Genomic DNA, 27,816 nt, shown 5'->3' with positions numbered 1-27,816 from the left:
ACCAGAAGCAAAACATAAGGGTGTATAACGAAATTATTATATTGTATAATAAATGACTGAATATAAGAATGCTACGCTTTATTACTATACCGTAGTAAATGGTTCATATATTATAAAATTATAATATATTGTCTTAAAGAGCATATAATAGTCTTTTCACATCCGAGTACTATACTTGACTGAAGTCGGAACAACTATATAGTATATTATATACTATTTATAATTATTATCCTCGCTGGAACACCTTCTATATTATAATACCACATCGAGCTCTCATAATGATGTTGGCTCCTCAAACCATCATCGAAATGTTTTATCGCCAAAGTCGTTGGAGTATATTTTTATACGATTTTCCAGTCTGCATAAAACAACACCATCCATTATCGTGCTATAGGCACAATCGCCGAATAACAGCAGCACGTGGTTATAATAATACCCGGTGTTGGGTATGAATTGAGATTAAAATTATTTGATGACTAATTAACAGAGGCGTTTGCCAACTCACATTTTATCCTAAAATGTTGTATGTATGAAAAATTCTGTTTTTTGTTATTTCTATATTATACTTAAAGACTATAATATTTTTAAATGGTTAGATTCTTTTGTGTAAGTGTCCTGTGTGAATTTAATAGCTACTTTTTTTCAAATGAGAATTTTCTCTTTTTTTTCTGTAAATTGTGCAATTTGTTGAAAGTAATTTTTTTTAATACATATTAAAATATTCAAAATTTAAATTCGAAATTGGAGTAGTCACTTAAACTCTTGCATAATTCATATGAAACTAAAACTAAACATTTTTTTTCGAAATTAATAAAAATGTTCAAAAAAATGTTTATGCAAAAATGAAATGTATATAATATGAAGTCTGCAAGTACTGGAAAATATTATTAACTTAAAATACAAAATAAATGTATTTTAAATACTCGAAAAATCAGGATTTTAATAGATGCGTAGTTAAAAGATATAATTATGTGAGTACGTTTATTAGTTTATATCTGAAGAACGAAAACAATATTTTTAACGGCAGATATTATTTATTATTTCTTGGCAGAATTTATATTTTAATATAACTTTGAGTTTTGAGCACATTTATTAAGAAAATTAATAAATTCCGAAAATGTTTTAGTTATGAAAGTTATTAAGTGTTATTTTAATATTTTTAAATAAATTGAACTAGTAATAAACACATTGGATATTATTCGGATACCACAAGATATATACCAATTAAACAAATTAAACACATAAAACAAACAGATACCTTCTAGTTTCTACAAATCTTCTTCAACAAATAACTTTCTTAATCAATCGAATTAACTCGATAAGCGACTGTTTTGATATTTTGACCTTTCTATGAAATTTATTTAATTGAATTTACTGTTTAAATGATGATGGAATTTTGTTATAGATGAATTAATATGGTTAAACGATTGGGTTTATAATTGATGTACACGCTAATTTATTTTTAAATAGTTATATGGGGAAAATCAGTTGAGCTCTGAACGTGTAATAAATCTAATAGTAATTGATTGATCGATAACATCAAAACTCAGTACAACAATTTTTAACATTGGTGGCTAATTGGCTTCTATATCGTTATTCAGTAAAGAATAGCGTTCAATAGAATTCGAATAATATAATTATGGCACTTATTATGTAGGTATTACTGGAGATGATATATATATATATATATGTACATTGTACATAATTATTATAACGATTATTTTTAATTTAACCCGGGTAATGACTATTGCTTACAATCAATAACTTATAGTTTGTACAATTTTCAATTTTATAAAAATTGCTAATAGGACTTGAAATTGTAATCCAAGCTTTTTCATAAGTTGTTCTTCCAGAAGCCTTAAAATTTCTAAATTGTAATGAAATTTTTTTTTCTATAAATAGGTATTCAAAGTTAAAATTTCAAAAACATTTGATATTTAAACTAAAAATAACTAATAAGTAATGAATTATTTTTTAATAATTACTTTTAAAATATTATTTGTTAGCAACTTTGAAACTTTTGAAAATTGACTGTCAGTAATATCAACATTAATCTGTATTATTTTTTTATTATATAAAATAATATTATAGTAATCATTATGTTTTCAATTTTTTTTTTTTTTTTTTTTGAAAAATAAGAATATGATAATATATTATTAAGAAATAAAGGCTGACTAACCGATTACGATCAAAATCGTTCATATACAATGAATTATTTTTGAATTTAAATTTAACACGTTCTCAATGTTGTTATTTATTTAATGTCGTATTAAACATGAGCACCTAATATAGAGCAAAGTAATTTCCCTGGTCATTTAGTCAATCGAATCGCTAAAAATTGCATGCGTATTGTATGGGGGGATTGCGTTGGCATATATTTTATTATAATGTTATACATTGTATACTATAATATTCATAATATTATTGAATTATTCATTATGGATAAGTGCCTATAACTGTAGGTCAATGGCGTAACTAAGGGCCCTCAGATCCCGCGTTGCGGGGGCCCATGGTAATTTGGGGCCTTTGGTTATAGGGTTATATTTGATATAACAATATATTAGGGGCCCATTTTTAACATTTTTATTTTTGCGGGGGGGGGGGGCACATTTTTTTGTTACGCCACTACTGCAGGTACCTGATAGATACTACCACTAAGTTCAAAAATACTATTTAACTAAGTAGCGTTATTCTGGGCGTATTCGATCATCACAATATGAGTACTATAATATGATCTCACTTCAGATTTATTCTACCTACTTTACCTATAGGTACGTCTATTATTGCCCTACCGTCTGCTTATTACCTATATTTTTTAAAAATGTTTCCTAATTATGACTTGATACGAGTTCATTTTTATTAGTACGACGACGCGCATACCCATCGTAGATTATAAATCTTCGATCGTTTGGCGTGTTTAGTTTCAAAAGAACGTAAGTAATCAAATACAATATACTCACATACATTTGATTGTCGGATAAAACTGTTTTTCGATCGCAGCAAACATCACTGATTACAATCTATTGAAGATGAGCGAAGTTTTCGAAAATTATATACATTCAAATCCCGATAAAAGGAAAACAATTTTAAAGTTAGCCGAACAACTGAAGAGTGACTAAGTAATGCCATCGCCGTCGTTATACCGCAGTATCAGTTCGAACGAGTGTATTCACGTCGCGTGTTTATTATAATACTGTGTATAATAAAGGTACATATAAAAGAGGATTTCCATAACATCTCAACCGCACGACTGTTACATTAGGCTTGTATATACGTGCACACGGCGACCGAATTTTAATTAATTTTGTCTCAGAAATTACAAAAATAAATTTAATTAAAACAAGTGTATAATGTTACAAACATATAGCTTAAACGTTTGTTACCGATCCACAGTATAACTATAGTACATATGGATTCAGCGAAATTCGTTCGTCTGACACTGCTTGACAGTATTTGTACCGTGGATTAAAAAAAAAACTTCAGATAAGTTTTGAACTTCTCGTGTGTCAAAATTTTATCGCAAAAACTGCTGTGAACTTTTCAAAAAACTCATACAATTCTTAAAAACATGGTATGTATTTATCTAGATTACTGTAGATACATTTACAAGTTATAATTAATACTATTTATATAAACTTATAGAATAAATATTATCGATTATAAAATCGTTCAAACGATGTTTCTTTCAGTTTAATCATATAAAACATAGTTTGATGGATGTGAGAATAATGATTTCACTCTGACTCCGGTCGTTAACCTGTTAAAATTAGCCAAAATACTATATTGTTTATAATAATATCTGAGTTCTGAAAAGATGAAACGCCTATACATAATGCTAATCCAGTGATAGGTTAGGTTAGGTTAGGACACGCCAATAGATTATTGGTACCTGTAACAACAGGACCGGGTCTAGAAAGCATCTAGTACTATAAAGCAACTACTATATATCATACTATTATATTTAATTATTTTAAGTCAATTCTATGCAGGATACTAAACACTACTACATTACTTATTAGTAATAAGTTAATAAAAAACCTGAGTAATATTTAGGTATAACAATATACGATACTAATTGGACCAAACAATAAACATTTGATTTCGTTTAGAAGCTACCTATACCATCCACTGTTTTAGTAACAATATAGTATAGGGAAGTACATTACTAGTTATGTACTACACATTAGTTACAGACTGTTATAATACGAATTATTTTATCTCGGTCGGTAATTTTATATTTTATTTTTTATTTGTATATTCAGTCGATTGATAACCTCACCTTCAGATGACGATTTATATTTACATTGATTTTTGATTTTTTTACTCTGATTTATACAATATTTTTTTCTGAAAACTGTAGATGTGTAATATAATATTATAGTTTAAAACGAATGCAGATTCATAGCGGGTTTTTTTTTTTTTTTTGATTATAAATATTTAAAATGCATACTGTACTTAAACGAATATTATATCTATAGGCGTGGAAAAAGAGGGTTATATATTATATCTTGGTTATAGAATGGACATCAATATAATATGCTCGTAATGTTAGGTATGTGGAAAAAAATAATTTTCCAAATAATATATAGCACGTCATAGTTTACTTTAAAAATATCCCCTTGTACGTAAATCGTGGTGCGTGTTCAAAATGTATTTAATATATTGTTTTACTTGTTTACCTTACGACGAGGTGGACATGAGGAAAATGTATAATCGCACAAAATGTATCGCCGATCAAACGAAAAAAAAAACCCTCAATAATAAAAAATGAAGGAATTTCGCATCAGACGAAGACTGTAATATACGGTACCGCTTGGATTAATTTTTAATTAATTTCAAGAAAATTACGTTCACGTTGCGTACATGATATAATAGTAGGTATAGTAGATATAGGTCATCAAAAATTCGATTGTAGTCTATGTAATTTAATTATTCATAAACCGTACAAAGTTCGACTAAATTAATAAAATATTAGAAGCCGCCCAAGGAAAAAATAAAATATCAATTTTAAAAAAAAAAATATATATAATATCGCCGTTCTTATATATTATTATAATAATAATACTTCTTCATAGTGTAATTCCGTTACTCATACCTATAAATATACCAGCTTACTTTAATACACGTGATCGACGATCGTATTGCTATACGATAGACTATTTTAATCTATATAGCCATTAGCCATGTTATTTTGTATATACAACCTCCATCGATATCTCTGCTTAGAGTCAACGAGTAAGCTTGTAAAACGGGTAAATTTGCGTCATCAAATCATCGATTAGTTCAACTATGTATAGTGTGTATATTATATTAAATACTATGATGAATGTCACCCACTGTATGAATATTATGGTCGACTGCATTCTAGTGCAATTTAAAATGATTTATTTCCAAACGGATACTTCCCGCGATATATATTTTTTTTTCAACTGATATAATATAATATACGTATCTATTATACAAAATAAACCCGTAATTCGATACGTGGCGTTGAGTTCCGGGACTCGTTACTTTATTAAAATTGCAGACAAACCGTCGAAAAATGAATGCATCAGTGAGGTCCTATTTAGTGACCTAGTTTGTACAACATTTATGCCATACAGTAAACCAGAGATCACAAATTAGAGTTCCTCTTTAAGAACTTGAGAAATTTTGGGATCCATCAACATTTAATGTATAAATATTTATTTAAAGTAAGTAAAGGAAAAATAAAATTAAAATTAATGAAAACCTTATTTTAAGTTTAACAACAAATCAAAATAATTTTAGAAATAAATTTCCCATTTACGAGTGTATAAACAATTCTTCTACAAGCCACCATTTAGTTAGATTTCATTGACGTGCTTAAATTTTTTTCAAAAGAGAGTGGGTGGAAAATAATTGTTGACTATTACCATGTTATGACAAAAAAATATTCTTTCAGTTACTGAAAGTGCTAGTTAATTTTAGTAATATATTATTTATTGGAAGTATGGGAAATTTGTATATTATATGTATGTAATTACGTATAAGTAACATTTTGACGTAAATCTCAGTGATGCGGTAAATATACTCTCATCATAACTAACTATATATTTTATTGTTATCAACGAACTTAATTTTTATAAAAAAAATATTTAAAACATGAAATTTTATTTTAACAATAAATTATGAGAAATCAATTGACATAAATAAGTCAAATGTTTAGATTACATACCCTCAACACCGTGAATATGTCACTTATATAGGTACGTGTCTTTTATACATGCTAATATTTACTGAAAATGCATAGAAATCGTAATGATGGAAATGCTAATTAGTAATTTTAAATAATTTCTATACATTGAATATACGTTAACACTATACGTAAATATAAAATCGATCTTCGTCAACAACATTGTCAGTTTCACTATAATAAATTTTTGCTTAAAACAATTATTTATAAACACCCTTACCCTGCGGCCTTCACACCGGCAATAATAATAATAATATGACGTGGCGATTGTCGATAACATTATTTGTTATATTTTTTGTCCACTTCATATTTTTTAAACTTCAGTCTGTCTAGTGCAGATATTATTATGCACTCCCAATATAATTTTAAAATATTTAATTATTCAAAACTATAATGTACATGATAAACTTACTCAAAAAATCATCTAGTCACTAGCAATATTACATATTATTATATATTTTTTTGAACGAAAACATTTTTTTTTATCTATCAATTAAAATCTTGCAGTTTAACTTTATATACGAGACACCTAAGTAACAGTAAACGAGTTTTTTTCAACGATAGATAGCGTATACTGTATAGAATACATTTCGTATTTATCTTACTTCGATATAGATGGTATCCTCCGATGTTATAATATTAGTAGGTATGTACGTCAGGTTATCGGACAGATTCTTGGACCCAAAATACTTGTATTCTGGGAACTGGAGATGTCAACATATGGCCTTATATTATAATATATAATATTTATTACTTGAATGTCTCCGGATGAAGTTTTCAATCACGTTTAGTGTGCATCTAAATAATAATATAATATACATGCGTACCTATTGCGTATAATACTTACATAGATAGGAATTTTGCTGCGCGTGATTCGATCATAATAAAAAAATAACGTGCATATTTCTTGGAGTATTTTCGTTGGCGGCGGCAATAAATATGTCGTGAGCACATCGTATTGGGGAAAATAATAATAATAAAAGGACACGAGGGCTTTTGCACAGTAGTGGAGTTTTCACTGTACACGCGCACATCTATTGTGTTGCGTTTGTGAAGCTGCCTCACATAACGTGCATATTATGTGGAAAAACATCGAAAAGGGCAACGCCAGAGTTTAAATTATACTTCAAACTGCTGCAGCACGTGGTTTACCGCATCTCTCGCGACGACGACAATAGATTTCTATACCGACTTCCGACTTTGCAGGTCGACCCACGAGAATGCAGTATTCACGCCTTATTAAAAAATAATATATATGCAATATATATAGGTACTAAGAATAAAACGAAAAATTTTATACATTTTTTTTTATCTCGCTCCTTCCCGAAATCGTCACCCCTTCGTTCTTTCTTTTACCTACCTATACTAGTGTACGAACGGCGTGCATACCGAAGGGCTGATTATTATTGCACTCAAGTTCACACTCAAATGCCGCCTGAGACTGTTTTTCATATATGTGCTTGTCTGTCGCCCCTTCTTCCTGCCGATATTCACAAAACCTCCATAAGACACTCTATCTACCCCCCACTGCGGTTGACGCACTTGACTGCAGTCCTACACACTTGTCGTATTCGGCTGTGCACGTGACCGTTTTTTAATTCCAATGCATGCAAGAGCCGCGTTTACACCCTGCTTCGAGTCTGATGGTTTATTATAATATTATATTAATCGATTTCCGATAATGGACAACCGGATGTCTACTATTCCCGATGTTTAACATTTGTGTGTTGCATTTTGTTTGTCGTAAAATACCACAATCAACAGATCAATATTATCAATTATGTTGTTGTGGTATGATAAAATATTTATTGCGCTATTAGTTGGAAAGCCTGACAAAGTTCAAAATATTTTGTAGTTATGCACAATATTTAGAAAATCATAATTTATTTAAACATTTTTTTCCAAGAAATTAAATCATTTTAAAAATAGTATAGGTATGCATTGTTTGATTAAATTTTTAATTTTATTGAGAAAACGCACAATTTACTTTTTAAAATACAGTGACATTATGATGTATATACCTGCTACGTATAGTACATAAAATACATAATATAATCCACTTATCGTATAACTTGTATAAAACTCAATGATATAAAATAAGAGTTATGAATTATATAATAAAGCCATAAAATATTTTTAATTTGCAGTTTTGTTAAATTTGTATTCGAAAGCAAAGCTCTCAATGGAGGTATAGTATAGTAGAGAAGGTCTTCTTCTGCGACATGAAAGAAACTTTTCACTCTAGTATTTTAAGTGAATAAATAAAATATTTATGCTGTATACGGTTCTAATCAAATTAAAAGCTTATATTATGATATATACCGCGATTTCAATAGGACTTTCTTAAGGAAATAACATAATAACTACTCGAGAAAGAGACTTAACCTCTAAAAACTATTATAACAAATCAAACGGCCGACAAAACGACGGCGTTTATATTTGTATTGGAAAGACCGAGGACTGTTCAAATATACCGTGTAGGGTTGTATTGCAAAAAGAACGTTTGTTTATTCTTTTATTTTTTATTTTTTGGTAAATCAGTTTTCGTAGTACCATCGAAGTCAATACAACTTAAAACTCCGGTCAACATGTAAATAATATATTTTATGCGTGAGCATAACACAATGAGTAAATACTTAGAACGACACGCAGTAATAATAACATAATATTATTATAATGCTACAATAAGCACAAAATTCGAAGTTTTTACTCAAAACTTTGAGTATAGAGAAACCACATTCATAATAATATATAATACAGTAAATTTACAAATCGTATTATACCCACGAGGTTATTTTAATATTATGTATACCTAATATATATATATATATAAATCCTACACCTACTTGTAATAATAACCGTAGTCTGATGAGTTTATTATAAATTTGCATACATTATACGAACGCAAAAATATTGATGTGGCGTAGAGATTCTCAAATCGATTTTTTGCGAACAACTTATATGTATAGTATAATTTTGTTGTGTACTACTGTCTATTAATAACTAAAAATGAAACTATTCAAAACGTCAATACATTTTTTAACAATAATAATTAACAAAAATAATAACTTTGATACATTTAACAGTATGATATTTAGTAGGTACCTATTTACACATAATATAAAATTGGATCCGTTACAAATATTATCAAATATATTAATTAATTAATTAGTTTTCTGTATTACCATTACACATCCTTCCGAAAACTCCAGTTTTAAAACCCAGTTTATATAGCATAAAACGCGCGTATATACCATAAACTTTTCACCATTATATATGTCTAACGTATATATATAAAATTATCATTCTTTATTTCCTCATAGAGTCATAGCATTAGAGTTTAAAAAAACTCTAATTCTGTGTACAAAGTATAGCAGAAATAAGTCCCTAATTTGATAAGGTTGTAATTTTGGTTTTGGTGGAGATGAATTAATGAAATTTACATCGATAAAAAGATTTATCTACGCTGTCGTCAGAATTTATCATGGTTTGGTCGGTAGTACATCGTGAGCTTATTGTCGGGAAGTTTATTAATAACGGTAATTCACCTGCGATATAAATAACTCAATAGAATCAAGTGTCCGCTGCGCTAATAAAATTTGAGCCCATGTGATTTTTTCCTTAGAGGTTATCTTAGAAGTCAAGTGTACCAATATTGTCACTAAACTTTAGAGACTCTGAAGTAGAAAATAACCCAGGAAACTGTTATTATCCCTCCTCGCAAATTAACGTAATAGCCCGGTAGGATCAAAGATATTTACCGAGAAAAGTTCAATCAATGATATTAAAAATGAGGGACGCCACTAAAGTGATGTAATTTTTATAATAAGTTAGATGAAATGGAATTATATGTACAATTTTTAAATAAAACATACTTTTTGATACTTAGCTGACTTGATTTATTATATTATGATAAGTTTTACAATTAATATGGAAGATTTTTTTCTGCCACGTCCTGTATCCTACTATTAAAAACATATCGATTCGACATTACTGAGTAATTCATTGTGTACCTATCGAATTTATTCATTTGGAAATGTTCAATAAAGTTTCTTTGGTGAATATATACTATAATGTATGAATATGTACGGAAAATAATTATATTATTATCATTCGAGTTGATCTATGATCTCAGACGTCTCAAAGTGGCTATACCAAAGGGCAAATCAGTTGGCGAGTATGTATGTGTGGATGTGGGGATGGGAGGCGCCTTACACAGAATTGTATAGACTTATTCAACGGCGTTTCCGGAAATTTCCAGTCCCGGTGTGTGTGTGGGCGGAAGATCCATATATATAATAATAGTGGATCCGATGAAGCAGAAAGAAAGAGCAGTGGCGCGGCGGACCCTCGCCGGTTCTTCGACGCGAGTTTCGCGGGGAACAAAATATACGAAAAGGAAGCGGTTATGAATCAAAGACCATTACGCGTTCACACACACGCGCACACATTTATACATGGTCTATGTAGAATGTCTGCGCACAAAGAATCACGATGGGGTGGTGGAGGGTGATCGAGTGCAGAAAAACGAACGGATATAAATGACTATTTTATACTCGCGTATTATATATATATATTGAGTGTGTAATATTATTACATCTTGGAAGAAGTCGTAATGTGAATAAACTTTTACCACCAATCAATTTAATGACTTTGGTACGGAAAAGGTTATTTAAAAAAAAATAAATAATAATAATAATAATAATGTACGTACTTTGAAATTTCGATATTTCGTTCCACTACTGCAGTCAACGGTTACTATTATTATTGCATCATTTGCGACGTTCGAGGACGCACAAGTATATCGTGGAGTGACATGGTTTGCGTTAAACGGAACACTCGAAACGTATTTTATTATACGCGTGTCTGTCTACGTACGCTTCTGACGAGTGTTTAAAAAACGCCGCAGGAGAGCTTGTTAGCACGCGGCTACTGTACTTTATTAATATTATTATGCTGCGGTGCTCCTCATCAATCCTCCGACCACAGAATCGGTACAGACTAGAAAATTCAATGAAAAAATTACTATCATAATGTAACGTATTTGGTCGTAAGTACGTTATAAATTATAGTACACCTTTATATACGCACGACTGTTATGGCTTTACGATATTGTTCATCCGATGACGCGTAGGTACAATGTATAATTTGTCTGATCGGCATGTTAACCGCTTCAGTGTTTTTTTGATAGGTATTATATCATTTAACGAGGAAAAAAACTAATTTGTAATGTCTGTCTACAATTAATAATGATACGTAAACCGTTTTTGCGAAGTAAATTGAAATCTCTGACAGTATAATTAATTACGTACAACAGAATCGTTGTACCTACACAATAATACTATTGTGTGAAATTATCGTTTTTTAAATGTCAAAAACTTTTAGGACCAGCAAAAAATAAATTATAATTGAATAAATGTTTGCATTAATAAAATAGTTAAATCTAATTTATTGATTATATTATGAATAAGTCGTATTAATTATGTATGTGAAAATTGAATTATATATAAGTATATGTATAAAATTAAATCACCATTATAAATGTATTTATATTAGATGGAAAAAATTATTGATTAGCAATTTTAATTAAAATATTTGTTTGGCATTATTTTTGTTTAGGGTTAGGCAAATTTACTTTGATTTTAAAATATAATAATTAAAACTGATTTATCACATAAAATGAAAATTAATTGTTCGAGGGTTATAAATAGTTTTAGTTTTACGATATTTGCATAATAATGATATTATTACTATTACCTATAGTTAAAGTTTTCAAAGACGGTGGACAATAATTGTACCATAATTTTCTACTCCACACTAGTCAACAATTTTGAGAGATGTATTTCTGAAAACACATCCTTTTTGCATTATTTTACTTAAGAATTTTAACTATTTCAATTAATCAAAATATCGTTTTTACACCTGTTTAGTTATAATTAACGTATTATAAAAATATATTATTAAGCTATTGCATAGCTTTTATCGCAGGCGTGGTGACTGAAAATATATTTTTCGTAACGAAAAAGCGTGACCGTTACCCGTTAATTGTTACCATGGTTACCGAAAATAAAATAATAATAATAATAATCGTTATCATTTATTTATTATTTTAGTTTAATATTATTCACTGTTATCTACCAACAAAACAAATGCATTTTGTCAAATCTTGAGATATGCGGTGTTGCAGTTTCAGCGACGATATACAGTATAATAATAAAAATAATATAATAATATAATAATATTATATTATATTATTATTATTATTTTTTTTATTAAATTTTATTAACTTCTTATTTCGTGTTAATATGTAATACTGCAATAGCTTTATCGCGGCAGTCCCCGAGTGCCACTTGACTTTTTGTCTTTATGTACCAAATTTTGATATTATTATTATTTTTTTTTTTTGATTCACCTGCTAAATTAAAAAAAAATAGTAATTAAATATCAATTAAGTAATATATATAATAGATATTGTATAATGTATATATATCCTGTTGTATCTTGTATGTATTTTAATTCTATACTTAATCTAATTGTAAACTCTATATAAAGAGCATACCTATTATACTCTTTATAATTTTGGAGATAAAATGAATATAAACACAAATTATAATATTAATGCTATATACACGTCGAAAAATTTTTACACATGATATTAAAATACAATACGTACAATGCATTAACAATAGATTATGGTCATTGGTCTTCGTGTCGCATTTAAACGCCCATATTATATATATACTTACATATATAATCTTAATATATATAAATCTCGTGTCACAATGTTTGTCCTCAATGGACTCCTAAACCACTTAACCGATTTTGATGAAATTTTTTACAACGCGTGTAATTTGGTCCAACTTAAAAGATAGGATAGTTTTTTTTCAATATGTATTATTAATAATATGTGCTCAAACAGGAATATTGAGATTTACGATAGAAATTTTTGTTTATAAATGGTTGCTATGGGGGTTATAAGATTTGAGAATAGTATTTATTTATTTGTGGTTGCTATGGTAATATATAAAATTAATATAATGAATTACGGATTTTGATAACATTTGGTAACCATTTAATAATATGAATATAATATAATTCCTCTTATTGGTCGCAGGAAAATGTGCTTATGTAATACAATTTTAGGAAAATACACCAGAAAAGTTCGGAATCTGGGTGTAAAAAAACAACAACAACTGTCACTGCAGTTGTTCAGCAAGAAAATAAACTATATTAAGGTCGCTATTGATTATGATTGAATATAATAGTTATAGACCTGATGTTATATTTTGTTAAAACCATAACAACAAAAATAAGAATTAGCGAAATAAGTCAATGGCCACAGTAAATTTAAAATTCACAGCAATAGTTAAATTTAAATTAAATTAAACTTGCCAATCGCGTGAATGCACGTTGTGACTACAATAACCTTGATTATTTTTTTGCCAGACGCATCATCGGCGAGCTGGACGCTCTCATCGGATTTTAGTGCGTTAAGGTTGGGTTAGGATTATGTATTAATTGATTAATATAATCCACCGTACTATGTCAAACTTGGTATAACTTTGATATTTATTAGAGTTAAATCATACACTTACATACAAACAGCACTAGGTCCGCGATCTACCGCAGATAGATTGCCTACCTGATAAATGATAATATACTTCAGCAGTTCAGCGAATCAGAATTTTTATTCCGGGCAACAGAAAACTTAAGATAAATCTAGAACATAATCCACCGAATATTAAATAATGAATTGAACAAAGTTTGAGTCATATAGAGTTGGTATATGTAACGAGCAAGATAAATATTAGTTAGTAACATTATAAACATAGATCATTCTTATATTAATTATTTTGAAAATAGTGCTGGGATAATACACAATATAGTATGGTGTATCACATAGTACATAGGTATTTAAATGCAATTTTAATATAAAATTTTCATATCTCCGTGATAAACCATATTTATATGTTTTATTAAATTTTCTCATACATAATAACACTAATACATGGCTTACGAAAATGCAAAAAAAACCAACTAATACGCGGGCAACGCCGTGTCGGGACAGCTTGATTATAATATATATATTTAATATACATTTTTTTACAGCAATAGACTAACATGATAATATACTGCTCTCATAATCATAAGAGAGTCTCACGGCAACGGTAAGCAGAATGACTATAATATTATCACTTGAGTAACTTACTGACTGATAAACGTAGAGCCTGAACAATGATAGATCGATGCTTACAATTTGCACGGTACATTCGTAAAATCGTATCACAAATTTAGTGTGTAATAAGAAAGCATTTTACAAAATTCGCATATTAAAGTGGTGCTTTCACAAGATTTTTGAGAATCAAAACAGTCAATGAAAATGTCTAAGTTTTGAACACAGTTAAACCGAATAGTAAATAACAAATTAATCAAAATTCGAATCTATATATATATAGAATTTGCATTTTTAACGGGCAACGAAGTGCACGGGGTCAGCTAGTATATATATATATATATATATAATGCACTTATTATAAATTATATTATGTAGTATAATATTATCATAATATATTATGTATACATTATACGTATGTTTATTATTATTTTTTTTTTTAACGATGTATGTTTTACCAAGGACATGTTTACGGTAAGTGGTAGCAGTAATAGTGGCGATCTAGATGACAAAAACTCCCCGTTTTCTTATATTTTATTGTTATATTTATGCATATATACTCTGACGACTTCTACAAATATGTATAAAAAAAATAACCCACCACCCATCTTTTGTGTATACATTATTATACTTATCAGTGTGGTTCCAGGACATAATATTTCCCCCGACAAAGAAGACCTTATAAAATATAACGAACTGTAGTTATATTTACAGAGAATGTTGCAAGTTGTAACCAATGTTATACACAGATAACTAAAACATTATCTAGATAAAATAATAGATCAATCGTTAAAATTTTATCTAGATAACATAATGTATAAAAATTAATTATTTATCTTGATAAAAAAAAAAATCACGTAATTTGTAACTTGCATTTGTGAAATAATTTTTTTATTTTTATTAATTAAATGTTTACATTCATAAATATGTGAGTTTTAATAACGATTATCCATTGGTATTTACGGAGAAAGAAACAACAAACTACAAAATGATAAAAGTAAAACAAATTTGATAAACATATTATAATATAAAAACATAAAAAAAAAACGAATAGTCAATAAGTAATAGAAAAGTTAACACTTATCCCGAAAGAAAATTATCTAAATAATTTATCCCAGATAACCATTTTATTGAAATTTACAGAGACTTTAAATTATTTTTATCTAGATTCTAGATAATGCACACCACTAGTTGGAGCTTGTGGTGACCAAATTTGCGCTGAGACGTTGCTGCACTGTAGTACGTCACAACTATTAAAAACATTTATAATTATAATATCAAACAATAAAGAACAAGATATTGTCACTCCATAAAATTTGTTTAACGAAAAATAAAAAATGTACATAACTTTAAGGACAGACATGAAATTATAGCGGTATAATATTATAAATAATGCAAAGATCAGACATTTTGATCGTTCGAAATTTACGAGTATAATATGAATATGCATATCATTAAAACCAATGTCAATAAATCCCATCGATTGATATTTTGAAAGTTCTGCAACTATGCACAAGCCACATGATAGTAGTTGACTTCCGAGCAGAGCACATGTTTTATTAGAAAAATATTGATGTTATTTTTATTAAATTATAAGTACGTATATATATTGACACCACGTAACGGACTCGGTTATATTATTATTTTAATAAATACTCGAAACGGCATCCCCTCGAAATAATACATCATATAATATTATTATGCTGCTACGGAATTATATCGTTAAACGCGCGAGCGTTCGTCCTGGCGTAAAGCTAAAATATGCAAATATATACAATTAAAATAAAAAAGAAGAAGTAGAAGACGAATAAGAAAAAAAAAATCTCGTATTTTAACATCGTTCTCAGCACAACGAATATTTGCGCATAATATATATTATTATTATATCCAAAACGGAGAGCATTTTAATCATTCGGTACGATTATAATATACGCGCGTAGTACGTATTATGTTGTTGTGCCATGCTTACAAGACCCACAACGTTTGCACCACCGCAACAGCGGGCTTTGGTTATTACCGTCCCGTGGTGTGTAATAAACGACGCAGAAAAAATATAAATTGTTCTAACGAATATTTTTTCGAACAATTGAAATTCTACTTATTCTTGCGCGTATGTCACAACAATATAAAACAGTGTACTTTCTAAATTTACTTTTATCTCGAAGCATATAATATTGTATAACAATAGCCCAACAATCGCCTTTTCCGGGGAAAAAAATGAACAAATATAAAATGCGGTGCAATTTCAGTGTATCTAGGTTTTTGTATGTGACGTGTATTTCACATTTTGAGTAAACAGCCATCGGGGTAGGTACTTAGCTTTTCAATTCAATTTGACCGAAATGGGAAATCCACCTGTTTTAACTATTTTCTATGTAACTTATCAAATCTAAGAATTATTTCATTAAAATAAAAAAAAAAAGTACAATATTATTGTCCATTGCGCAATGTTGCAAATTGTAATATGTAGGTATCCCCAATAAATGAAATTACCACATTAGAATAAATTACAATTAAATGTATCAGATATATTCGAATTACAGAATTACATACTGTATATTATCATATTATTACGTACAAGAATCACTTTCGAATAACAATAAAATATTTAAAATGTAAAATCTAGTTTTTTTTTATCGGCGTTCCTCGGTGACGGTGGTGGCGGCGATGACATTCCGACCGAAAATAAAAATATTATAATATCACCACTACAGCACTTCACGTACCTACCTATAAACCCTCTTTAATAACGGTGACTTCGACTGTTATTTCCAAACAATTACCGGGTAACGGGCGTAAACGCACATCATATACACGCGATCTATAATAATTGACGATTTACGAACTTCCGCGCAGAGACAAACCGTGAGCGATGTATATTGCGGCAGATACCATTCCTATATTTTTTTTCGCTTACCGTTTTCATCGAAATGGTCGAAGTAGGTAGGTGTAACGGTCGACGACGACTTTGGGCGGTATTCCAAAAAAGGCCGTTTACGACGATTTACGACTCGATGTGGTAGGTGTGTAATAATCATAATAATAATATTATATCATACAGCTTGTGGTCTCGCCCAAATTACAATATGCATCGGACCAAGACCAAAACACTATATATTACATAAATGTATATATACCCGAATATATATATATGACAGTGACGGTAATAATAATAATTGTAATAGGAGGTCGTATGGATTTGCGATGGCAGCGGTGATTGTTCCGAATTAACCAATTTGCGGGAAATTGGCTCGGGACACGCACCGACCGCGAGTAATAATTTCGGTCGACTTATGCAAAACGGAAACGTCGCGACTTGCTCACGCCAAATAGAAAAAAAAAACCAAAAATTCATCACACGCCCACCATGGACCTCTCGACAAAGGGTTGTGCCAGTCCGGACAATAAAAGTTTAAATACGGAAAATTATATATAAATGCGTATATGCTATAATAATATAGGTATGTTTAATCTTTGTTTGAAACTTTAAGTCCGTGGTCGAAAATCTCTCTTTTAAAAAGCAATTGTATTATACTTACACGATTATGTATATAATTTATTATACATATACAATATATACGCTTTGTCGTAAACTGAAATCGAATTATAAAGTTTCAGTGACAGTATTATATAATTATAAAAGTCTGGAGGTGAATGATTGATTTTTTAAAGTGTATGAATAAATAATATTATGACGTAACTAATATGATGAGAAAAGTAAATTCAAATTTGACGGCTTAGTCCTATCCGATTGAAACATATTATTGTGTGTAAGTTGTTTTTGTATATTTAGGTACTTCTTAAGTATTTTCGCTGAAGGTTGCGCGTAAACAAACCGTGAAAAGTAAAAGTTTAACTTAAAGCGACCTACCTATTATATGTATTAATATTTTATATTCGTATAACCAACGCATAGCATTTATTTAATGGATCTGACCATATTTATTTTTTTTTTAGTTTTAGATATTTAATTTTAAGTAGAACCTTTTTACGGTGAAAAATATATTTTATCCCAAGGCCTTGTACCGTAAAATAGGTCACAGAGGGGGAGGTGACCGTTCTTCGACGGTTTCATGGTAATTTCCTAAGTATATTTAAATGATACACTACCTATAATATTCTATAGAACGATTATATTTTATATAGTTTATTCAAATAAAATCTGCCATTGATTTTGGTATTAAAAATGCAAAATCTCTTATAATAACTTACTACCAAACGCAAAAAGGCGCTGTGAACAATTTGTTTTTAAAAAACAATTCAGATTGTGACTTGTTGTGACCGAAAACTATACATTTTATACATCACTTTACATTACTTAATATATTTTGTAGATGATTTTCTTTGATTTTTGAATAAATTAAATTGAATATATTATTATATTATGTAGATTTTTGCACGTTTATATAAGTAGGTTTATAGGAACTTATAGAATATTTTGTAAAAAAAATATCAAGAAAAATCTGTTCTCGTATCTTTGGATTCGATTTAACCGATTTTCTTTTTTCTACAAAAGTATTAAGTGCCAACTTATTTAAAAATGCATTATTTAGGGTTCAACCGATTTATTGAAATATATCAAAGTAAGTTGAAGTTTAAATGTATAGCTATTGGTCACGTCGCATCGTCGTACTGAACCATATAATACGTAATAATACATAATATTCCTTTCGTTTCAATGTCAATATTATAATACGATGGTTGGTACAGATATCTGTATAACGACCTCAAGCAAATAATTAAGTCCCTTAAAACTTTTTGCATAATAAAATGTAAATATTTGTACTAAGTATTCGATTATTTTATCGAAAGATGTTTTCAGTAAGTAAACAAGTGTAAAGGTTTAAATATTATAAATTCATTTTATTTGTATACTATTTTCACGGCCGAAAGCTATTTATCTTTTTTCGCAAATAATATTTATTTATACAAACCAATCGAATATTGCCGCGCACGTATTTTTAATGAATTTACGAATTAATATTATGGACAGAACAAGATACCTAAACAAAATATTATTTGACGTGTACTCAATCATCATTAATGCTATATAATATATAATATAATGTATATACATAAATAAAATGTGTATACGTATACAATTGAAAAGTACCAGAAGGTGCACTATCAATAAGAAGAGAGAGATAGAAAACGGCTACTGTATCTTACTTCACAATTAAAACGGATAACCGATTGATTCGAGGACATCAAAAAAAATAAATATTTTAAGAGCCATTGCATCGAACAAGTTATTTAAAGTATAAACCGAATCTACTGATTGTTTCAGTAGCAATCTGTGATATTGTCGACACTATAATACCTTTTTAAATGCGGTCTACATCTGTGATGATATATGGAGTAAACAAAAAAAAAAAAGACATCACTATATTATAATTTATCATACTCGTTTACGACCATCCACACCCTTTCAAGCCTCTGACGGGGATGTGAATTCCCGCTACGATGGCGGCTCTTTGACTAAATTTCAATAAGATCTAATTCATAATAATATCATACATGGTTTAGTTTTTTGTAACTTTCAAGTTTACCCTATTTATATGGTGGTGTGCGCGTACAGAAGTAAAAAAAAAAGACAACTCACAAAATGTCATCACTAAAACCGAGAACTTGTAGCGTTTGCATATTTGTTTTGCGCGATCGTAAAAATAGCCAGCTAGAAACAATTTTGTTTTATGATACAACAAATCCAAATCTGAAATCACATTTTTTTTTTAATAATGTTTACGGTAAAATAAAATGTACCACTTACACCACTGAATATTTTCCGGTACACCGGGTACAAAAAAATAAATGTAAAATAAACTAATAAATCAATCAAGTGTGTCAATCAATAAATCTTTTAATTTATTTGGCAATAGCATGAAACACATCTAATTTATATAAATAATTTTATTTTCTTGTTTTAAATGTTATTCATTTTATTACTATTTATTAATTGAACCTTTTTTAAAAAAAAACATGTTTATGTATTTTTTAGATACATAAATAAATGCACACACTTAGAGTTTCTTAGTGCATACGTGCTTGCATATTTAGTATTCGTTTTGAGCTATAAGTCTTCTGTTCTGGTGATCACTGTTTACGAGATAAGTATTAATATTAAATAATAATATTACGTCTCATCGTAGTATGATTATACGAATATAATAATACAGTGAAACATCCATAAAACGAAATCTTATGGGGAATAAAAGAAATTCATATTATTGAGAAATCCGTTAAATAGAATTAACGCATGATTAACAATGAAGGTCGTAGTTCTCAAAAAATAACTCGTTAAACAGAAAGTTTCGTTAAATGAAAATTCGTTGTATGGAAGTTTCACTGTATATTAAAGTAATATTGAGGACGATCAAAAGGGAATATGTTCTGGAATATTAATAAAACTTCGTTCTACTTATCTGAAGACTTCTCTAATGATTTCTTTGCACAACATGTCCATCTGCAACCAGAGCAATCACAAATTTATCTGCGGACAAACTCGTCTTAGTAATTTATGGACAAATTTTTTGATTTTCATAATGTTATTATACTGCTTGATTTACAACATTGTTTGTATCATTAATACAAACAAAAACTGTGAAGCAACTAAAGGATATCACTCGAAACTAATTCGTCGAAAATTCTGCCACCATGATGTATAATATTTTACAATAATAAAGGTATATAACTAAGGTAACTATGTACTAACCTACTTTGGTTATTTAATAACACTGTATATTTGTATATTACTCCGGTAAAGTTTCTCCATGACGCGTGATGTCTGTACCTATATACGTATCCGTAGATCCTCTGTTAGTATAATCGAATTCAAAAGTTTTTTTAAAAATTTAAATTTATTATACCGACAAATATGCGCACGACTCCCGCTTGGTGGGTAGTAACTAATAGAACTTCCGAATAAAAGCAAATTAAGAAAATGTAATTAAAATTAAATACAATATAATTATATAAATTTAATAATTTAATAATATAAAATATGACATAATATTGTGTGTATAAATTAATAAAATAATTGTATTATAATAAACTTGGAAAAAAAAAATAATAATATAATAATAAAAGTCGAACAAACCACAAATTATATCTATGTTAAATGTCTTATTACATAAAAATGGTAATTATTTGTTTTGATAACTATTGTTTTTGAAGATATTTTAGATATTCTAGCGGGAGGGGGAAGAGCACAAATAAAAAACTTAATGGCACCACTGTAACTTGTAACTACAAGTTACAACCTATATAATATAGGTATTTACATACCGCTATCAGGATTCTGTGGTAATCCCGTTTTAAGTGTATATAGAGGACGAGTCGCGTATTCTGCCTGACGATCAAAACAATAATTGTTCTCATTATTATACATACACCTACTCTCCGCCATTTTACAAGTCGCAAACCGCATATTTTATAATATATTATTATTGAACGAGTACATCAGTAGGTATAGGAAAGCGTACGACGGGTAAATAAAGGGGATTTTTTTTTTTTGTTTTTAAACATGTATCGTGACGAACACACACCAAGCGTACTATACATAAGCCACTATGATCCGTACTCGAGCTCCATTCTGAATAGAAATCTTGGGGACCACTGTATGTTTGCGTATAATATGTGTGTGTAATGTGTATATACGTGCCGTATATTATGTATCCCGCCGGGGATGGCTTAGCGAAAAGGCGAGGGCCGACGCTCAAAACGCGTATTGGTTTTACCCGCATGCAAGGTCGTCGACAACACTTTTTTTATGTGAAAGTCCCATTTCGACGTAGAAATAATAAAAAAAAAATGTTATCATCGAAATGAATTTATCATAAGAGTTAGTCATGACGACAGTTTAAATTACGAAAACGACGCGATGGTGACAAACATTGCTTGAAGTTATACTAGTTGTAAATAGTAATAACAATAATAATAGAATATATTATATACATACACGTCTATTATGTGTGGTTATTTTTAACAGAAAATAAACATTGTTTATAAAAGTATGAAGTTTTTTTATTTTTTTTCCTTGACAAGTCTCCCCGCAAACTCATAAGGAACTGGAATAGTAACTTATTATTAAATGTTTGGAAAAAAATTCCATTTTTAAACATATAACTATATAAGTATACAATTTTAAGAAGTTATAACTTATTATGCAAATGTATTCTTCTGTAGGTTGTTTTTATTTTCTCTCTTAATATAATTTAAAATTGTTACTAAACATCATTTTTTAGTAAAAAAAATATTTGTTGTTATTTTTTTATTAATTATTTTTAAACTATTTTTCTTATTTTTAATTTCATACCTATAATCAAAACATCCTTCTAATTTTTTACTTTAAAATCGAATTTCAAACTAGTTTATCTTTGATTATTTATAACATTTAAATACATTTGTATGTTAAAGTACTATAAGGAAGTAACTAAAACTGTTATACAAGTTTTGATGAATGATGATGAACTGATGACTGATGAGAGTTATTTCAATACCTCACAAAATATTCATCAAAACTTTAATAACAGTTTTAGTTACTTAGCCCATTATCACCAGTGGCGGATTTACGGGAGAGGCACAGAGGCACGTGCCCCCCCCCCCCTGTCAATTTTCTATTGACATTTTTTTTATGTTATTATACTTGTCTATATGTATAAATTATTATTTTGGTGTGTGATATTATAGAACTAACATTATATTAAATGTATTACCAAATATCAATTTTGTTTAAAAACAAGAATATGTATTATTAATTATGATTAAAGAATCATTATACAATTTATATGTGCCCCCCCTTCCTATCAAAATATCCAAGATCCGCCCCTGATTATAACTGCATGTATTTATAACTAATTAACTTGGTACTTGATCTTTTATTTTAGAAATCTTATTTATCTTAGAAAATAGTCTGATTTAGAATATGAAATTAAAAACCTATACGCTCATTATTACTTTATATATCAAATAAAAATCCTATTACTTTTTTTTTTTAAATTTTGTTTTGTATTTTTTTTCAGTTATATACACAAAATATTTTCAAAACCGTGAACGTTTACTGTTAAAATAATCATTTAGTATAATAGTATTACAATTCTAGATATTCAAAATGCTATTACCACGTATTATGTAAACAACACGCAGGCACACATCAAAAAACGTCTAAAACTTTTACCAAAAAATAATTATCCTTATGGTAAATTATTTAGTTCGAATAAATATTGTTTTATGTATTATATAATATATAAAATATACCCAGAAGAGTTCTAAATGTTTTGAATAATATTTTTTGCAATACCACTGCAACAGCTGTCAGATCCAGCATTGCATAACAAATCGAAAATCGACGCTAAACCGATATAATTTGATATAAATATTTATATTATGTATGTTTTAATACTAATCGTATATAGAGCTGTTTATTTAATGCATTTGCATGTTTTATTTTCTTGTTATTTCGTAGAATACAAAAACGAACTAAACATAATAATATAATATATAGGTCCTAGCAATTGGACCGTAGAAAATAAATATTTACAACATATATTATTATATATATTTTTTTAATAGCTCATAGATTTTTCGAGAAGTTTTAGCAATGTTAAGCAACAAAAATGTATTGAATTCCTTAAAGTATATTTTTTTTCTATTTTGAAACCTTCTACATTGATAAGCTTTTTTTATAAACATGTTTTTTGTTGTTTTAAATGTTTATTTCCCTAAATAGTGTATCGCAGGATTTTTGGAGCTCTTTAATTATTTCAAGATTCGTATACTATAGAGCTTATGCATATACATATTATACCTGTATAGTGTATATAGCGTGTATCCAACAAAGTAGTTGGTTTTATACACGCAAAGTTAAGTAATTATCAACGACCCCTCGTTAAAACATTTCTAACTAGAAAAGTAATTAATTTATATTTGTCATTAAAAAAATGAACTTTTTATCTTGTAAATATTAAATACTTACTATCGCAATAAAAACTAAAAATCTCGCTCTACTGCATATATTAGGTATATTAAGTGTCAAGTATAAATCGCCAGTTATTGCATTTTCAGATTGTTTTATAGATTATTTATAGAAATCCAACTCTATAATGCACCAAAAATATTCATTTTTCCATCGGAAACCACTCCTAAAGTTTTAACTTGAAGCATTATTTAGAAAATTTATATGCTGTACACAAACACACAAAAAAAAACCACACACGTCATTGTATAATAAATTTGTCACTTCGTTCAGAATCTAAAAAAAAAAAATCAACTAAACAATTTTAACTAAGATTATAGAAACTAGGTATAGACATTTGTATTAGCCCTGTAAATTCTTAATTGTTACAAAATATATCAAGTAATAAGGTCTTCAGTAAACGTTAAATAATAACATACTATTAGGTAAATAAAGAAAAAAAAGAGGTTTGCTATTATTAGTGAATTACTCTGTATATGAACATAAATATATAAGGAAAAATTTTTAATAATGTATAATATATATATATTATATTATTAAGTATTATAATATATATTATAAAGCGATTTATTTAAATATTATAATTTAATGATTAATGATGAGTTATTCATTGATTTTTTAAGACATTTTATATTTTACGTAATTTTGAATCATTGGAAATATAACAATTTTAAAAGTTATTTAACTGAGGAATATGAAATAAAAAACGTAATTATAAAAAGTATAAAAAAATTTTCAGACATATTACTTTACCGAAAGACCAAAAAAATGGCATTTTTGCAGGTGAGTACGTAAGCTCGTGCTTGAATGTGTGAGTGTGTATGGCGTGTATTTGTATGCGTGATCGAATTTTGGGAATGGGTGCGAGAGCGAATGAAAAATCGGGAAACTATACAACAGTGAGGTCAGAGGTTTCCGGTCGACGACGATGACGACGACGGGTTTTGGCACGTTTCCCGCACGCGAGCCCAAACCACTGCAGCACCACACACAACAATATATACAACTACGTGGTAAAACAATGATACGCACGTACATAAATCGCCGGAAAAGGACTTGCAGCTGATGGATCCAATGCGTTGCGGCCAAAAAGAGCCGTGTATTAATAATAATATAATATATATACTATATACATTATACATACATGCCAGTATACCACTATGGTCGAAGTGAACATTTTCGTACAGGCAATGCCTATGCTCGATACGAATGGGATATCTGATGAAAACTAAAAAGTGTAAAATAATAATAAAATATTAATAAACAAATTAATTAATATTTTACAACTTCAAAATTGATTTATTTGAGTTTAAATTGTTTTCAATAAATTTTCCAACACGTTTATAAATGGGATTAATCGAGATTTTAAAATTATTAAAATGTATTAAACAAATTCAACTCCATTGGTGTAGTACCTGATTTTATAATTTTTACTCCCACAATATTATGTAAAAATTCGTAGAAGTTTAATTACTTATTAATGCGAGCAAAAATGTTGATTAATATCAATAGTTAAAAATCGACCATTTTATCTGTGTACCTATTTAACAGCTACTATTAGAAATGTTATCGATAAAAAATATTTTGCCCATACATCTGGAGAATTTTTAAATACTATTATAATAATTTTGTATGTTTATTAATATTTAATATCATGCAGTAAAATAATTTGATAAAAAATGTATTCAAAAGTTAAAATTATCTTATAATTTATTATTGCATTAGTAGTATTCAAATTATTACACCAGTTCAAGTTTAACACTTCAACATACCCAGGAATAACAAAGACAAAGTAAAATAAAAATGTGATATTTTCGCAAAATCAGTATTTTTTTACATTGTTGAATTAATTTTTTTATTGGTATAACTTAGAAACAAATACCAATAGATAAATTAGATAGAAACAGAAAATTTCTCAGATTTTTTTATAAACATTTTTTTAAATATATTATTTTATACAATTAAAAAAAAAAATTTTGACTCTTTTTGAATTAGCATTAATTATTTTATTAATTTTATTGCTAATGTACAAATCAAAAATGTATGATGTATTAATGTGTATTAAGTTTCATGGCTATTTTTAGTTTGTTATACTCATAGTAATTCGGTTAAAACAGTTTGTTTTAATATAATTAAAATCGTTATTTATCATTTATTATGGGCACGAAGGACGCCGCTGGATTGGTTAAATTCAGAAAAATGAAAAACTTAATACAAAACGGAAATTGTTACGTCTACAGGTTCCTATAGCAATATTGCAGTTAATTCTCAGAGATCTATTCAATTCACAAAACTGTTGGACCCCAGCCTAGAGGGTTGTAACATTTCAGTTAGTCTATTCCCACACGCTCGTATATTATACGTAGGTATATATTGTATACAGACAGTGCAAGTGCACCAGCTATTGTTTTGTTTATATACACGGATACGCTCGAGATTATGTGTATATAAGCGCCCTTGTTCCCAGGGGACGGTGGCGTATTAAAAATAATAATACCGAAAAAAAACACCCCCGAAGATTAGACTTAATTGGCCACGCGGCTCGTAAATTAATGAGGGATAATAAATTTAAAACCTTTTCGTATTAAGGGAGTGTGGCTGTGTACAAATACACATATTAAGTATTATTATTATAAATTTTACCTTACGTGTAATAATATACCTTCGATATCATAATATTATTATTGTTATGGCGTATACAATTTATTCTAGTTGTTCATGCATTTCAGTATTAGCCGTGTGTAAATGAATTCCTCACACAAAGGTATTTTGTTATTTCCAATGGTCGGATAATAATATAATATTGATACACGTAGAAAACTAAAAAAAACTAAATAAAAATACGTACACACTTTTCGAAATAATAAAATAGTGCATTATGTTTATTTTCGACAGGATATCCGCGCAAGACTTGTGTGATAAAAAAAAAAAAAAAAAAAACAAGAATATTATACTTTCGGATGACGCTGATAGTGTTATCGACGTTTCGTCTCGTATAAACTGTTTAAAATCCGGAAAAGACTTTTCATTTTCGTCTACATCCGTCAAAAAATAATCATAACCAGATCTTAATCTCTCCGTTACACTCGTGACAAGGTAATAAAGCATTTAGGGGTAGGTATGACACGTCAAGTTCCTGATATTAAAAATGAGACGAAAACAGCGTATAAAAGTATTTCTATTATACAACACAAATCGTAGACGATCGTCAAAATATCATTAGTATCACGTTATCACTATTTCTAATAATTAACTATGAACTGCAATACAACAATACATTTAAGTAGGTATTTCTTAAGTTATAACTAGGTTAAGAAAAAAAATTAAAACGATTTTATCTCACTAATTTAAAACTAATTTTTTTTGAATATTGCTCTAGTGGCAAATGGTTATCGAAAATAACCAAAGCTTTAGATTTGAAAATATGTATCAGACTTTAATTATTGTAGAGTTGTA

The 27,816-nt window shown here is 28.6% G+C and overlaps 1 protein-coding gene across 1 annotated transcript in view; it reads left to right on the top strand.

Moving 5' to 3' along the window:
• LOC114125260 (uncharacterized) overlaps positions 1 to 27,816 on the top strand; it is a 59,320-nt gene that overhangs the window by 30,527 nt on the left and 977 nt on the right. The gene's annotated exons all lie outside the window — the stretch shown is intronic.

Source organism: Aphis gossypii, chromosome 2, assembly GCF_020184175.1.
Source record: "Aphis gossypii isolate Hap1 chromosome 2, ASM2018417v2, whole genome shotgun sequence".
Lineage (NCBI taxonomy): Eukaryota > Metazoa > Arthropoda > Insecta > Hemiptera > Aphididae > Aphis > Aphis gossypii.
The sequence above is the reverse complement of the archived record's forward strand: the minus strand, read 5'-3'. Positions and strand labels throughout refer to the sequence as shown.